Source organism: Manis javanica, chromosome 5, assembly GCF_040802235.1.
Source record: "Manis javanica isolate MJ-LG chromosome 5, MJ_LKY, whole genome shotgun sequence".
Classification (NCBI taxonomy): Eukaryota; Metazoa; Chordata; class Mammalia; order Pholidota; family Manidae; genus Manis; species Manis javanica.
The window spans coordinates 101,588,257-101,602,918 of NC_133160.1; the positions used below are offsets into that span (position 1 = coordinate 101,588,257).

At 39.1% G+C, this 14,662-nt stretch overlaps 1 protein-coding gene across 13 annotated transcripts in view; it reads left to right on the top strand.

The window, feature by feature from the left end:
* ABCG2 (ATP binding cassette subfamily G member 2 (JR blood group)) overlaps positions 1-14,662 on the top strand; it is a 205,436-nt gene that overhangs the window by 93,092 nt on the left and 97,682 nt on the right. The window contains exon 1 of one of the 13 annotated variants that reach the window (XM_017649385.3): positions 2,069-2,632. The exons of the other annotated variants lie outside the window; for them this stretch is intronic. The gene's annotated coding sequence lies outside the window, so the exon portion shown is untranslated. Of the gene's footprint in view, positions 1-2,068; positions 2,633-14,662 lie in introns of those variants that run through there. 13 annotated transcript variants of the gene reach the window in all.

Here is a 14,662-nt window from a genome sequence, read left to right on the forward strand (position 1 = left end):
TGAGGAACCTCCATACTGCTTTCCATAATGGTCGAACTAATTTACATTCCCACCAGCAGTGTAGGAGGGTTCCCCTTTCTCTATATCCTCGCCTACATTTGTTGTGGTTTGTCTTTTGGATGTTGGCCATCCTAACTGGTGTGAGGTGATATCTCATTGTGGTTTTAATTTGCATTTCTCTGATGATTAGCAATGTGGGGCATCTTTTCATGTGCTTGTTGGCCATCTGGATTTCTTCTTTGGAGAAGTATCTGTTCAGCTGCTCTGCCCATTTTTTAATTGGATTATTTGGTTTTTGTTTGTTGAGGTGCGTGAGCTCTTTATATAATTTGGATGTCAATCCCTTACTGGATATGTCATTTATGAATATATTCTTCCATACTGTAGGATGTCTTTTTGTTTTACTGATGGTATCTTTTGCTGTACAGAAGCTTTTTAGTTTGATATAGTCCCACTTGTTCATTTTTGCTTTTGTTTGCCTTGCCTGGGGAGATATGTTCATGAAGAAGTTGCTCATGTTTATGTCCAAGAGATTTTTTGTCTATGTTTTTTCTAAGAGTTTTATGTTTTCATGACTTGCATTCAGGTATTTGACCCATTTGGAGTTTACTTTTGTGTATGGGGTTAGACAATAATCCAGTTTCCTTCTCTTACTAGTAGCTGTGTGATATAGCAGTTTGCGAAATAATGATAGCTACCATCTATGGAGTGCTAACCAGTGATAATGACTCTGTTCAGTGCTTTACACATATTATCTCATTAAATCTTTAATTAAATGCTGGCTTTAATTGAATTTGTCAATTTGATGGTAATGACCAGCTTGATAAAGTAGTAGGCTGGTGTTAGAAACTAATATAACTTTAGTTAGCAAATAAACCAATATATCAATATGAAAAAAATCACAAACTAAAGTAGTTTAAAGATTAGACTAAAAACAAGGCAGAAAGTTGTTTTTAGTGGTTTTTGCCTTATTTTGGGTGAGAACATGACTCTAAGTATTGTCATGTGTCTTCATATGCACATTTTACGGACTAAAAAAGAATTGACATTTATCAATTTATTTTCAGATACAATTCATTTTTTTCTAATATAAAAATTGTGTACCTTCCTTAAATTTAGAAAATTGTACTAAACTAGAAAGAAAAAAAATCCCATACTATTAACACCAAGAAACTAGCATTTTTCTTGTATTGCCAGCTGTTTTCTATGCTTAGTTTTTGGTTTGTTTTCATTTACGTAATTGCAGAATGCTATATGCTATATTCAACTTACTATCCTGTTTTTTTTAAATATGCTTTTCTTTTTGTCAATTTCATGTATTTTCTCCATTTTTTTAAGTCCGCTCTTGGAATTGCTTTTGGAATTTGCTAGGAAATTTTTTCATTTTTGCTGATATCAATAAGTTTTATTCTTTAGAGGGTGTTTTTCAATTTTGCAAACAGTTATTAAGAGCCAGCTCTGAAGAATTTTTCCCAACCATGGCTTAAAATGACAAATATATTTGTGTATGGATCTTTAAGGGTCTTCAAACTGACTCAAAATTAATCAAAAAAGCCAAATCCACCAAATATTTGGGCACATCATGGAAATATACTTTTAAGTTCTTTAAAAGCATACAGTATGATATTTTTAATATTCTAAAAAATTTATGTATAATCAATTTCTTATCTAGGCTTCTTGTGTTTGGTGAAGAATTAATAATATATCCTAGTGTTGCTTTGAACAATTTAACTGATAATAAGATTTTTGTTTGTAAATGCAAACCAGCAAATATCTAGGTGTCAGTACTGATTTTGAGGTTAGGTGCAGCCCTTGGATTTGGGATAGCTCTGCTCAATAAAACTTGATAACCCATTTCCTGAATCTGCACAATCACTGTCACCCTTTCCATAGCGATCAGTGTACTGCAAGGAAGTATTTATTATAGGAATGTGAAGAATACATTTAAACTGTCCACATTAATATTTTAATTAGCCCCCCACCCCTCTTAGGTTCAGGAATCTGCGGTGCAAGCACCTAATTTCACAGAAGTTTATCCAATAGAGTTCGCCTACTTGCTCCTGGGGTGGGCAACGTGTGTGACGGTGAAAACTTTGGGCGTCAGTGTTCCCTGGTGCTTAGGGGTACGGGACACCGTCAGTGACTAATCAATCCATTCAGGCATGAGGAGGTACGAATCAGCCCGGGTAGGGACCTGTGATTACCTGGACTAATGGCCACTGTCCCTTTCGTATACGCCCTGGAAGCGGGACCTCTTGTTCTCCCCGCGTGCTCCTGGATAGTGATCTCCGCGAGCCGGGCCCGCGGGAGGGTGGCGGTCCGATCCTGTGTCCCGCTCAGTCACCGCGCAAGCCGTAGGCGCACTCGGCCCGGGCGCCGGGCGCTTATCTCGACCGGGCAGGCGGCGCCATGCCTTCCTCCCGCCCCTGGACATCGACCCGGAGGCCGCCGGGCGCAAAGGGCTGGCCCCCGCCCTGCGCTTTACCAGCACGTAACCCAAGGCGTGCGGAGCGAAGCCGGCGTCGGCGCTGCCTGCGCTCGCCTCCTGCCCGCCCTGGCAACCTCGGCTCGCCGGCCGCCACGCTTGACTGTGACCCGGTGCCGGTGCCCCCCGAGGCGGCCCGCTGCGAGTGTGAGTGCCGGGCCGCGGGGAGCGCGCGGGCGTGGGAGGTGGCTGCCCGCCGAGCTGTGGGCGTCGGTCGGGGATGGTCGCTCCGGGTTGGCTTTGCAGCGCCTGCCGGCCGAGTGCTGAATCCTGCGTTCTTACAGACCCAGTCTCGAGCGCGCAGGAGTGAGAGTTCCGGACTGTTGGACAAAGACTGGGAAACGCAGGCAAGAGGCAGCCTGAATGCGAGGCAGGGAGATTTTGGAAAAGCTCTTCGCGACTTAGAAAACACAGTAGGAATGCTTGATGTCACTGTTAATTTAGGAGCTGCTTCCTTAGGTATGCTTAGGTCTGGCTGACCCAGCATATAAATGATGTTAGTGCCCTGCCTCTGAGCACACTGCCTCTGAGACCTAAGTCCTTTGTTAAACTGACCGGTGTGAGTAAATGGTTAAAAACCTTTGGGGTGTGTGGCTTGAAAGATCAGTGGGAATTGCGTGTTCATTTGGTAGAAAGCAGATTTTTAGTCGAGATGACTCGGGCTTAATTACTCCCTCCCAGTTTCATTTGAAAGTGAGTATGAAATACAAACTGAAAATTTAGACTGGTTTTTCAGAAAATGATGTCGTGCGGCAACTGATTTTGTGTCTGGTAGTTAAGTGTGTATTAGGAGCCGGTTGGTTTGGTAAAACTCATGCCTTTCTCCGAATGTAGAGTTGATACTGGATGGATAAAAACTTACTGAGTGTGGAAGTGACTACAAGGTGAGAGAGTAATTTGTTAGTACTTTTAAGGGGGTTAACGATATATTCTATGTCTTTTACGTGTCCCCAGGACACAAAGTTGGTCCACAACTTGGGAAGGTTTATTAAAGATTTATTCAGTTCCTTTTTGCAATTTTTCTGTGAATGGTTGGCTTAATGACTAACCTCAAAACCCTCCAGCTTATTAAAATGCATATTAAAAGTAATTCTTAAGAAGTTAAAGCCATACAGAAATATACAAGACAAAAAAATTACATTGTAAATCTAGCAAATAGTTTTTTCAAAACCCTGTAATGTTGCCTTTTATTTTCTTCCCTAAAAATAGAAATATAAAAGCTCATCCATTTACATAAAAAAGAAAAACTTTCATAATAACAAATGTCTATTGGTCATCTTTGCTCCAGACTCTGGGTGTTCTTTTGCTTCAAGATGGTATTAAAATACACTTACAACCAAAACCTACTTCTGCATTTATTTTTATTAAGCATCCATGAAACATTTGGGGCAAGCATAAATATTACAAATGGGGAATACAACCTAGAGTCGAGTTACCATAGGGGAGCACATTCGAATGGACATGGACAGACCTATGCTAATTAAAATTGCATCGTGGAGGCCATAATAAAGAGGGACCCATCAGTCACATAATTCAGTGAAGATAAGGAGTGGGGTGGGGGTGGGGGGAAACATACCAGCTCCTTACAGAAGCTTTTCCTGGCATTTTCTTCTGAGGGAAATGTCTTAGGTCACAGAAGGATGCAGAGGAGACTGAAGGATGGCAGTGAGAGCACATTCTATATGCCCATCTGACAGTAGGTGCAATAGTATGCTTATAAGACTGCTTGCTATAGTTGTAATTTTCCGTACGCTAAATGTTATGAGAAACAACTTGTTGGATACTAAGACCTTCTGGTCATAATGCTGCTATTTGATGGTTTGGGGCTTATTTGGGGATAAATCTAGATTTTATCGAGGAATAGATAGACCTCATGCTCTTCAAGTACTCTAGTTCTGTCAACAGTATTTGATAGAAGTTTGGCAGCAGTTGAATGTTATATCAAGTGGGAAGGTTTATAGGACTTATTGGTTATAAGGAGTTATGTTCAGGCTGAGCTTTTTTAGTGAAAAATTAGGAACCTGAATGGCCTTCCTCTCTATGTATAGGGCTACAGGAAGCTGAAGTTTATTCTTAAAAAAAAATCAGTTCCCAGTTCACTCCAGGATGTGAACCGATAATGATAAAGTGTCTGAATTATTTTGACCTCATGTTGTTTTTTTTTCCCTGAGAACAACTTTATAAGATGTAATTGTCATACCTTCAGTTTGCCTATTGAAAGTGCACAATTTGTGCAACTATCCCATTTTCATCACCTTGCCTAAAAGCCCATTAAGAGTCACTGCCTCTTTTCATGATAGTCCCCAATAGGTTTTTGAACCAGGTATTCTCTTTCACTAGGGTACTGTTAGAAAGTGGTTATATAATTTTTAAGCCACATAGCCATTTATAGAGATTAAAATGTTCATAAAATTGTAGCATTGAAGTTAATAGTGGGTAGGTAGGTGTGGGTGAAGCAAACGTGTTGCTCCCATCCTGATTTCAAAGAAATTTTGTTTTCTGCAAGTAAAGTGAAGTGCAGTCTTAGCAAGGTCATAAACACTGTTGAATGAGGTTTCTTGCACTTTGCTCATCAGAGTCCAGTCCCTTTAGGCTGTGACTGAAAAGACCTTGTTACTCTTTAGAACCTTGGGCTAGCTGGAAATTTGTGCTGAGCCCCAGATAGCACTAGGTAGGCAGTCTCTGTCATTTCAACAGTATTAAGTTCTTTAAGTTATCCAGAAGGGGAAAAGTAAAGTCTCTAGAAAGCACAAATCCTACAACCTTCCTCTGAAGACACTTGAGCCGAGTGTCTTACAAGGAAAGAGGGAAAATTGCCTGAGAGGTATTCATAATTTGGGTGTTTTCACACAGAAGGTCCTGCCCCTCCTACTTCTGTCTTCATTAGTGACCCTGGCCCCATCCTGACTGTCCCCTACGGGCAGGGGAGGGAAGGGGTAGAAAAGTTAAAGGAACAATGGAATATTTAGAAAGGGAGAAAAAAACATTTCATTTTACTCCTCTTCCTCACCATCCCATATTAGTTTGGAATTGCTTAAGACAAGTTCCTTAGTTCCTCAGAATAATGAAGTAAATGGCCGATAATGGGCGGTTTGAGTGCTTAGTGTGTGCAAATGTTTTTTACATCCATTCTTATTTTAATTCTCACACTAAGCCTTCCTGGGAGGACTGTTAGTCCCACGTTTATAGAGGAGGAGGCTGAGAGTTCATAGCGTCACTCTTAAGTGGGACTAAAAGAGCATATTGAGCTCTTTTTGAAATTAGTCATATCTTTCTTTCTTTTCTTTGATCCAGCATGATAATTTGTTTAATATTTTCCTTAGATGTTCACAGAGCAACTTGTTGTAAGGGGTACAAGGACATGAAAGTAGTGTATGAGCTATTAGGAAGTAAACCCAGACCTAACTTGGGTCTTACTTAATAAACTGTCATTCCTTCATTTTCTACCTTTGATGAATTCACTTCATTTCTCTGGACCATAATTTCTTTATGAGACTAGAGAACATATGAGCTTGGATGGGAGAGATCTGTATTTTATTTAAGGATTCCAGAAGTAAAATATGAATCAGTTCAAAGTGCCAATATAGTAGTACAGAGTGTCAGGTGTGCTGAGAACACTTAGTATTCTAACATGACCCACCACCAGGAATGCTAAAGGCCTTCTCATTATTACCCTATTGTTAATAAACACTGTTGAAGCTATTTTATTATATAAGTGTTTAGCCAGTGGAGTCATCTGGCAGTAGAAGTCTGAAGACCTGGGATCTGGTCCTGGCATGTCAGTACTGGCTCATAGCCTCTTCTGTAAAATGGAAATACCTGTGCCCAAGTTGTGAGGATCAAATGAGACCATGTAGCCCAGTATTGTTTAGAAACTGAAAACCATATCTGCCTCTTTTTATATAAACAATATATTGAAGATATTATAATTTCAATATGCAATCTATCTAAAATTGTGAAGGAGATATTTTACTTTCCTTTTTCATGCTGGTCTTTGAAATTTGGTGTATATACTACATGTATAGCACATATCAGTTTGGACTATCCACATTTCAAGTGTTAAGTAGCCACATGTAGCTAGCAGCCGCCATGGGTAGCTTGGTTTGAGGCATTAATTAATATACTGATAGCAGTTGGTTGGGATGATAAGCCTTAGTTTATCCAGAAGATAATGTGTCTAGGTGTGCCTCTTGCTTTTAATAACTAATAACTTATTTCTAATACCTACTTGTTCTTATTAAATACAGAAGGAAAAAACTACAGGAAATGCAAGAATTTAGGAAATAATGCTTGTCTGTTATTCCAATCCATACCTACTGTGGTTTAGGAAGTCTAGACACCCTGAGTCTTGGTTTTGCAACCCCCCATCTGTCTTTGATTTATAATTTTTCTGATCCATTTATAACATGAGGATCCTGTTTCATAACACAAGGATATTGTTTTATGTCTTTCTAGGATACATCATATAACAGTATATAAATATACTATCACAGATAGAACACTTGGACTTCAGAAAACATAAAGCAGTACACTAGTTCAAGTTAAAAATCTAATGGTCATTTCAGTCCTACCTAAATCTAATAGTGCTATTGTTATTATTGCCATACCACTCATCACTTCTATGGAAGTAGAATCCAGTTGACATGTACAGTGTTGATTTAGGCACAGTTGTGACTAGCAACCTAGGGCCAGTTGACCCACTCAGACTGCTACAGTATAAATTCGCCCTTGCTACTTAGTTGTTCCGGAGCTACACTGTGCTCTGATTTCATATGTAGATGCATACCTCTCAAACTCCTGGCAGGGAGATGTGTTCCATCTTGCCTCATAGAATGAACTAAAAAGTTTGAATTTTTCAACAAAAAGCAAATTGCTATTCTCCTCTCCCTTCATAATTTTCATCTAAACAAAGAAGAGGTACAAATAGCATCTGGAGAATAGTTTGCAAAATGTAAGTTTCCTGCTCTTAATTCCTTCTCAACATGATAGAGATAGCCTCTAAAGCTTAGTTTTTAGGAGAAATCTCACAACTCTCATATCTAATTTCAGCTAATCATAAATATGTCAAAATGTCTTCATGTGTTATTATTTATAAAACAATGTTTTGACTGAATTGTGTAGATCTTGATGAGGAAGTTTTTCAATAACAAAGATGGCATTTTAAGTCTGACATTATGCTTCCATTATAAACACTGAAAAATACTGAGGTTACTTCATTATTTATTTTAATTTTTTTCCTCTGAGATAATTTTTAGACTGGAAAATTGCCCAAAGAAATGCTACAGAGAGTTCCTGTAACATCTTGCATAACTATAGTATAGTTGTGAAAACTCAATATAAAGATAATAACATTGGTGCTATACTGTAATACTGTTAACTAAAGTGTAGATTTATTTGGATTTCACCGGCTTTTCACTCTCCCTTTTCTGTTCAGGATCCAGTCTAGGATCTCATGTTGCATTTGATTGTTATATATTCTTATTTTCCTCCAGTCTGTGACAATTCCTCAACTTTCTGTTGTTTTCCATGACCTTGACACTTGTGAAGAGTACTGGTCAGTCATTTTGTAGAAACCCCTCAATTAGTACTTGATGTTTTCTCTTGATTAGATTGAGGTTATGCATTTTGGAAAAGAAATACCAGAAGTAATCCCAGAGCATCTTATCAAGGGTACATGATGTTTTATTACTAATGTAAACCTTGGTTTAGATGCCATTTGCCAGGTCCCTAGTGGAAAGATATCATTTTTCCCCTTGTACTTAGTAGATATGTTTGGAGTGGAACTTGGGCTATGCAAATATCCTGTTTCTCTGTATACTTTTATTCACTAATTTAGCATCCATGGTGGAACTTGATGTACATTACACTATGTTGTTCTAATGGTGTAAAAACTTTTTTTTCTCATTTCTTCTATGTTTACTAATTAGAATTCTTCTGTAAAGAAGAGCTGTCCTGGACATAAACATGCAAAGAAGTAAAAGCTAACCTTTTCAAACAGTAAGGCTTCTCTCTCACTTACCAACTTTACATTTCCATGTATGGCCCCAGAAGATGACTGGTTAGCCAGAGATGGGTAAGATTCCTCAAGGGAGGAACAACCTAAGACAGGCACAGTCGCAGGGGGGCCATCAGGTGAGAAAATGGGGATCAACAGAGGTGAGGCTTAGAACCCCCCCTCCCCCATTCTGAGAGAAATCTTCTGCATACGTGGATGTTTTATTGCCCTTGTCTAGCTTGGATTAACACATAGTCTACAGGCACACACCTGATCATCTACATTTTCTCTCTTACAACACTAAACTATGTTTTCTACCTTTATCTTGTATCTATCTACCACTTCAGCATTTTATTAAAAATAATAATAATAAAGAGAGAAATGTGGTATCCACATATAAATCAAGTATAAAAATCAAAGGAGTATTCATATTTGAACTGACTGTTTATAGTTCATAATGCATGATCAAAACCGAAAGCTTCTGTGATGACTGCCCTTGTAATGTTCACCATGTAACTTATTCACTATGTAAGAATTTGTTCTCCATGTAAGAACTTGTTCTTTATGCTTCAGAAGAATGGAAACTGATGAAAATTAGGCTTGGGGTGGATTAATGATTGTGCATTGAGCATTGACCCCCCTATACAGAATTTTATTGTTGTTAACAACCATTTGATCAATGAATATGAGAGATGCCCTCACAAAAAAAATATATATATATACACACACTTCCAATTGTAAAATAAATAAGTAACCGGGATGTAATGTATAGCATAAGGAATATAGTCAAAATATTGTAACAACCTGGTATGGTGATAGCTGGTACCTAGAATTATCATGTATATAAATGTTCAATCACTGTGTTGTACACCTGAAACTAATGTAATACTGTGTGTCAACTACCCTTCAATAAAAAATAATTATCTAAAAAAAAAAAAAAAGAGCTGTCCCTTCTTCCCCATTTATTTATTCAACTATTTGTATTAGTATGAATTTATGGGCTTTATTTTACTATATGGGTTATAACCCAATACTGTCATTATTTAATTTGCTGCTCAAATTGTTCCAGCTTGGGCCACTGGGGGTGCCTCATTCATATTGGCCTCTGTGCCCTTTTGACATCCCACCATTCCACCATTTCCCCTTTTTTAAAACATTGTCCTTACTTTCTCTATCACAGTGTTGGGGAGGAAGGAATTTCCTCTACCCATCATGGTTCTTCTAGTTAGTTTAGAAATCAAACTGACATAAATCAGATTAATGGGAGAGAAAAAACAAAGTTTAACTATGTACATAGTTCAACATGCCCAGATCATGTTTTCTAACAACATTCTCTGAAAAAAGGAACCAAAATGCCTTGGAGAAATGATTGATTCCAGGATTAGGGCATGGAAAGTACAAAATGAACCTGGAGCATGCTGTTGTAGGGACCAAGAGCAGGTCACCCCAAGATGTGTCATTGTGACATGCAGATTATTTTGAGTTGAAAACTGTCATAGATTCAAAGACCCTCGGAGAATGAAGTTTATATGTCATCCTGAACCAAGGAGAAGGGGATAGGTGGCTGAGACTTCAAAGGAAATAGGGCGGTAATTCACAGGAATATGAAAAGACTAAATGTTTGATAAACAAAATACTTGATGGGGCGCACAGAAACAATGGGGCACAGAAAGGAATTTTAACAGACTAAGCCACATCCCTCCCTGTCTACTTAACCTACTTTACATTATAATATAGTTATCTAAGGTGACAGCTCTCCTGGAGCAGTTCTTCCAACTGTATTCTCTCTACACAATTTTAGGTGTGTGTGTGTGTTTGTTTAAGTATCTTCCTGAGTATTCTGGGCCTTGATGGTTTTCAGCTCAAAATAATCTGCATGTCACAATGACACATCTTGGGGTGACCTGCTCTTGGTCCCTACAATAGCATGCTCCAGGTTCATTTTGTACTTTCCATGCCCCAATCCTGGAATCAATCATTTCTCCAAGGCATTCTGGTTCCTTTTTTCAGAGAATGTTGTTAGAAAACATGATCTGGGCAGTAGGTGTGTTACTGGAATTTCTTTGGACTTTTAAAGTTCACTAGGTTTTTGACCTAACAAATGCATCTCTACAAAGATGACTAATGCCTTCAATTTCAAACACTGTAGAGGACCTCATTGTAGTTGCTAATTTGAATTAAGTCTTTTATGAGAAATAAATGAAATTGGCAGGGTTTAGAGTTATTTATTTATTTATTCGTTTACTTTTCATTTGTGGAAGAAGGGAGCAGACAATGACAAGATGATTCTAAAATTTATATACTAATGCAAAGTATCTATAATAGTCAAAAGTAGTTTACAGAAATAAATGTTGCCCACTACAAGAATTAACAGAGGAAAGAGCAGCATTGTTATATTAGTATATTTAATTTATATGTGCAGGAGCTTGCAGAAAAAATGGTAATAAAATGTTCTACATATATATAGATGATTTAAATTTTTTTTTTTACTATTTAAGAACTTTTTCTACATTCAAAATTACCTTTGTGTATATATATTTTAATATATTATTTATTTTGGTATTATTAATGTACAATTACATGAGCAACATTATGGGTACTAGACACCCCCTATTATCAAGTCCCCACCACATACCCCATTACAATCACTGTCCATCAGTGTAGTAAGATGCTATAGAATCACTACTTGTCTTCTCTGTGTTGTTATACTGCCTTCCCCATGCCCCACCCCAGCCCCTGCTACATTATGTGTGCTGATCGTAATACCCCTTTGTCCACCTTATCCCTCCCTTCCCACCCATCTTCCCCAGTTCCTTTCCCTTTGGTAACTTAGTCCATTCTTGGGTTCTGTGAGTCTACTACTGTTTTGTTCCTTCAGTTTTTCTTTGTTCTTATACTCCACAGATGAGTGAAATCATTTGATACTTGTCTTTCTCCACTTGGCTTATTTCACTGAGCATAATACCCTCTAGCTCCATCCATGTTGTTGCAAATGGTAGGATTTGTTTTCTTCTTATGGCTGAATAATATTCCATTGTGTATATGTACTACATCTTTTTTATCCATTCATCTACTGATGGACACTTAGGTTGCTCCTATTTCTTGGCTATTGTAAATAGTGCTGCGATAAACATAGGGGTGCATATGTCTTCTTCAAACTGGGCTGCTGCATTCTTAGGGTAAATTCTTAGGACTGGAATTCCTGGGTCAAATGGTATTTCTATTTTGAGTTTTTTGAGGAACCTCCATACTGCTTTCCACAATGGTTGAACTAATTTACATTTCCACCAGCAGTGTAGGAGGGTTCCCTTTTCTCCACAACCTCGCTAACATTTGTTGTTGTTTGTCTTTTGGATGGTGGTGATCCTTACTGGTGTGAGGTGATATCTCATTGTGGTTTTAATTTGCATTTCTCTGATGACTAGTGATGTGGAGCATCTTTTCATGTGCCTGTTGGCCATCTGAATTTCTTCTTTGGAGAAGTGTCTGTTCAGATCCTCTGACCATTTTTTAATTGGATCATTTGCTTTTTGTTTGTTCAGGTGGGTAAGCTCTTTATATATTTTGAATGTCAACCATTTATTGGATCTGTCATTTATGAATATATTCTCCCATACTGTATGATGCCTTTTTGTTATATTGGTGGTGTCCATTGCTGTACAGAAACTTCTCAGCTTGGTATAGTCCCACTTGTTCATTTTTGCATTTATTTCCTTTTCCCGGGGAGATATGTTCATGAAGAAGTTGCTCATGTTTATGTCCAAGGGAAAGGTTTCTTAATTCTGATCAAGAAAGAATTCATGATCAAGTTAAGCAGATACAAGCAACAAGTAGTCTAATAAAGTGAAGGTACATGCTCAAGAAGGGAGTGCGGGTGTGTTCCAGTTATAAGCAGCCCAGCAGTTTCATGAAGCAAAGTGCACACTTAAGGAGGGAGTGCAGGCATGCTCCAGAGATGAACAGCCTAGTGGGGTTCAGGTTGCGTGGTCTTGAAGCTGAAGTTTAAGCAGTGGTGGAATATTCCTCGGGATAGGTGGGGTTTTCTCTCATTAGGGAGGGGATTTCTAGGAAATAGGGTGACACCCTCTTTTTGTCCTTAGTATGGTCTGCCTTGGAACTGTCAAGATGCCATGGGGTGTGATTTTTAGTATGCTATTGATCTATAATGTACTTTGAGGTGAAATCAGGGTCAGCTGCTCCATGTTGGAACCAGTCAGTCTTGGCAGGTCTGGTATCTATACCATCACTCCCCACATCCTGCAAGAACAGCATATTTAGACTATTAACCAGCATCTAGCCAAATGTAAAGACTAGGCAAAGTCCCCAGCCCTCTCCCTGGTCATTTCTGGCTATCTACCTCCTATAATACCTCTATGATTTTGTGAAGAAGATAGTTGCACACACCACACACACTTTTGTACCTCTGTGTACAATGTCTTTCTCGTTAAGTCCTAGAATTTCAAGTAATAGTAGTGCAGTTCAGCTGATTGTCTACTCATAATTCTTTGTGTATGATTGTGATTGTGATTATTGAACTTTAAGCAAGGTACAAGATATTAACCTTAATGTAGCACAAATGTATTAGGCTCTTGGGAAGAAAGATTGAATTCTAGATCCAGGACTGTGTAGCTTTGGGTAAGTTCTAACTCAATGACACCTTATTTTTGCCTGCTCCACTTGGTTTTGTCTTGGGACCTCAGGATCCTAAAATTCTCTACTCACCCCTCCCCTCTGCTCATCTGCTCACTGTGCCAGTTTGGTGGGATCAGCAGCGCCAAGGGACGGAGGATGAAGGGTGGTGACTACACCTCCAGGGCCTCTGCCAGTGTCTCTCTCCCTGCTCCCCAGCCTGTCTTAAGGCCATCTTCCCCCAAAACTCCTTTTATTTAAATTCCCTCTTAAATGTAAATGAGTTTTTCTTCAGTTCCTATGGGCCTGAAGCTAAACCATTATTATTTATACTTGCATTAGTGTTTTCCAGATTGGGCAGCATTGGGGAAGGTGGAAAAATTATTTTGGATCAGGTCAAACAGCGAGATTTGCTGTTTTTTAAAACTTCCATTGGCTGTGGCCTTGCTGCAGAAGTTAGGTGCCTCATGCCTGCTGGACTCCTGGGCCTGCCCCCCAACACCCACCTTCTTGTGAACAAAGAAGAGAGTGCTGCACTCAGGGTGTGCTCTTGGTATCCTTAGGTACATATCTGAACACACTCTTCCTTAGAAATCAGGTACTCTTTCTATTTACAGTTTCTGAGTGTTTATCTTGTGTCTGGTGTTTGTGGGTCAGAGACTGTGGGGGACAGGTGCAGGAGAGTGTCCCCATCTTGGCTCTCAGATGATTACAGTAGCCTCTTACTGGTCTCCCTGCTCTGTTCCTTCCCCCAGCTTCTTCCATCCCCCACCCTCCCAAGTCAGAGTCATCGTTTTCATAGTTTGATCTTTTCATTCCTTCACTCAGAACTTTGTGGCGCCTTCCAGTCTCACTCGAAATCAAAGCCAGATTCCCTGCAGTGGATGTGACAGGTCCTACGTGGGCTGGCCTGACCTTTGACTTTATCTCCTGTGTTCTTCCATCCTCCCTCCCTCTGTTTCAGCCCCACTGTCCTCCTTGCTGCTCCTTAGACTAGTGCTTGGGCTTGCATTTCACCTCCACAGAGCCACCACCAGGTTTCTGCTCAAAGCCTCATTGGAAAGGCCTTCTCTGACCACCTCTCCTCTTCTGTTTTATTTTTTTCTCCATAGCACTGCTATCTGACATTTTTCACACATAATGTCTTGATGGCAGGAATGTTTGTATGTGTTTTATTTTGTTTACTTCTGTATCCCTAGTGCCTGCCATGTAGTAGAAGCCTAGTAAATATTTGTTGAATGAATTTTACATTCATGAGAAACAGGATTGGAGAAGACAATCAATTTCTTCAAGTTTACTCCAAGGTACTTTACTACATACACATTTAAGGGTGGGAGGAAGGCAAATCCCATATGGTCCATTTTACCAGTAGCCTTAGGGATGAAACACATCAGTTTCCTCTGGGAAAGTGCTGGACAAGTTGCAGGTAAACTTCAGAAACTTTGGGATGTGACATACATGCAAGTTACGCCTGGTCCTAATCATTTTTATTCACAATTTGACTATGTATTTTATAACGTTTCAATTTTCTATCAGAGATTAAAATTAATTTG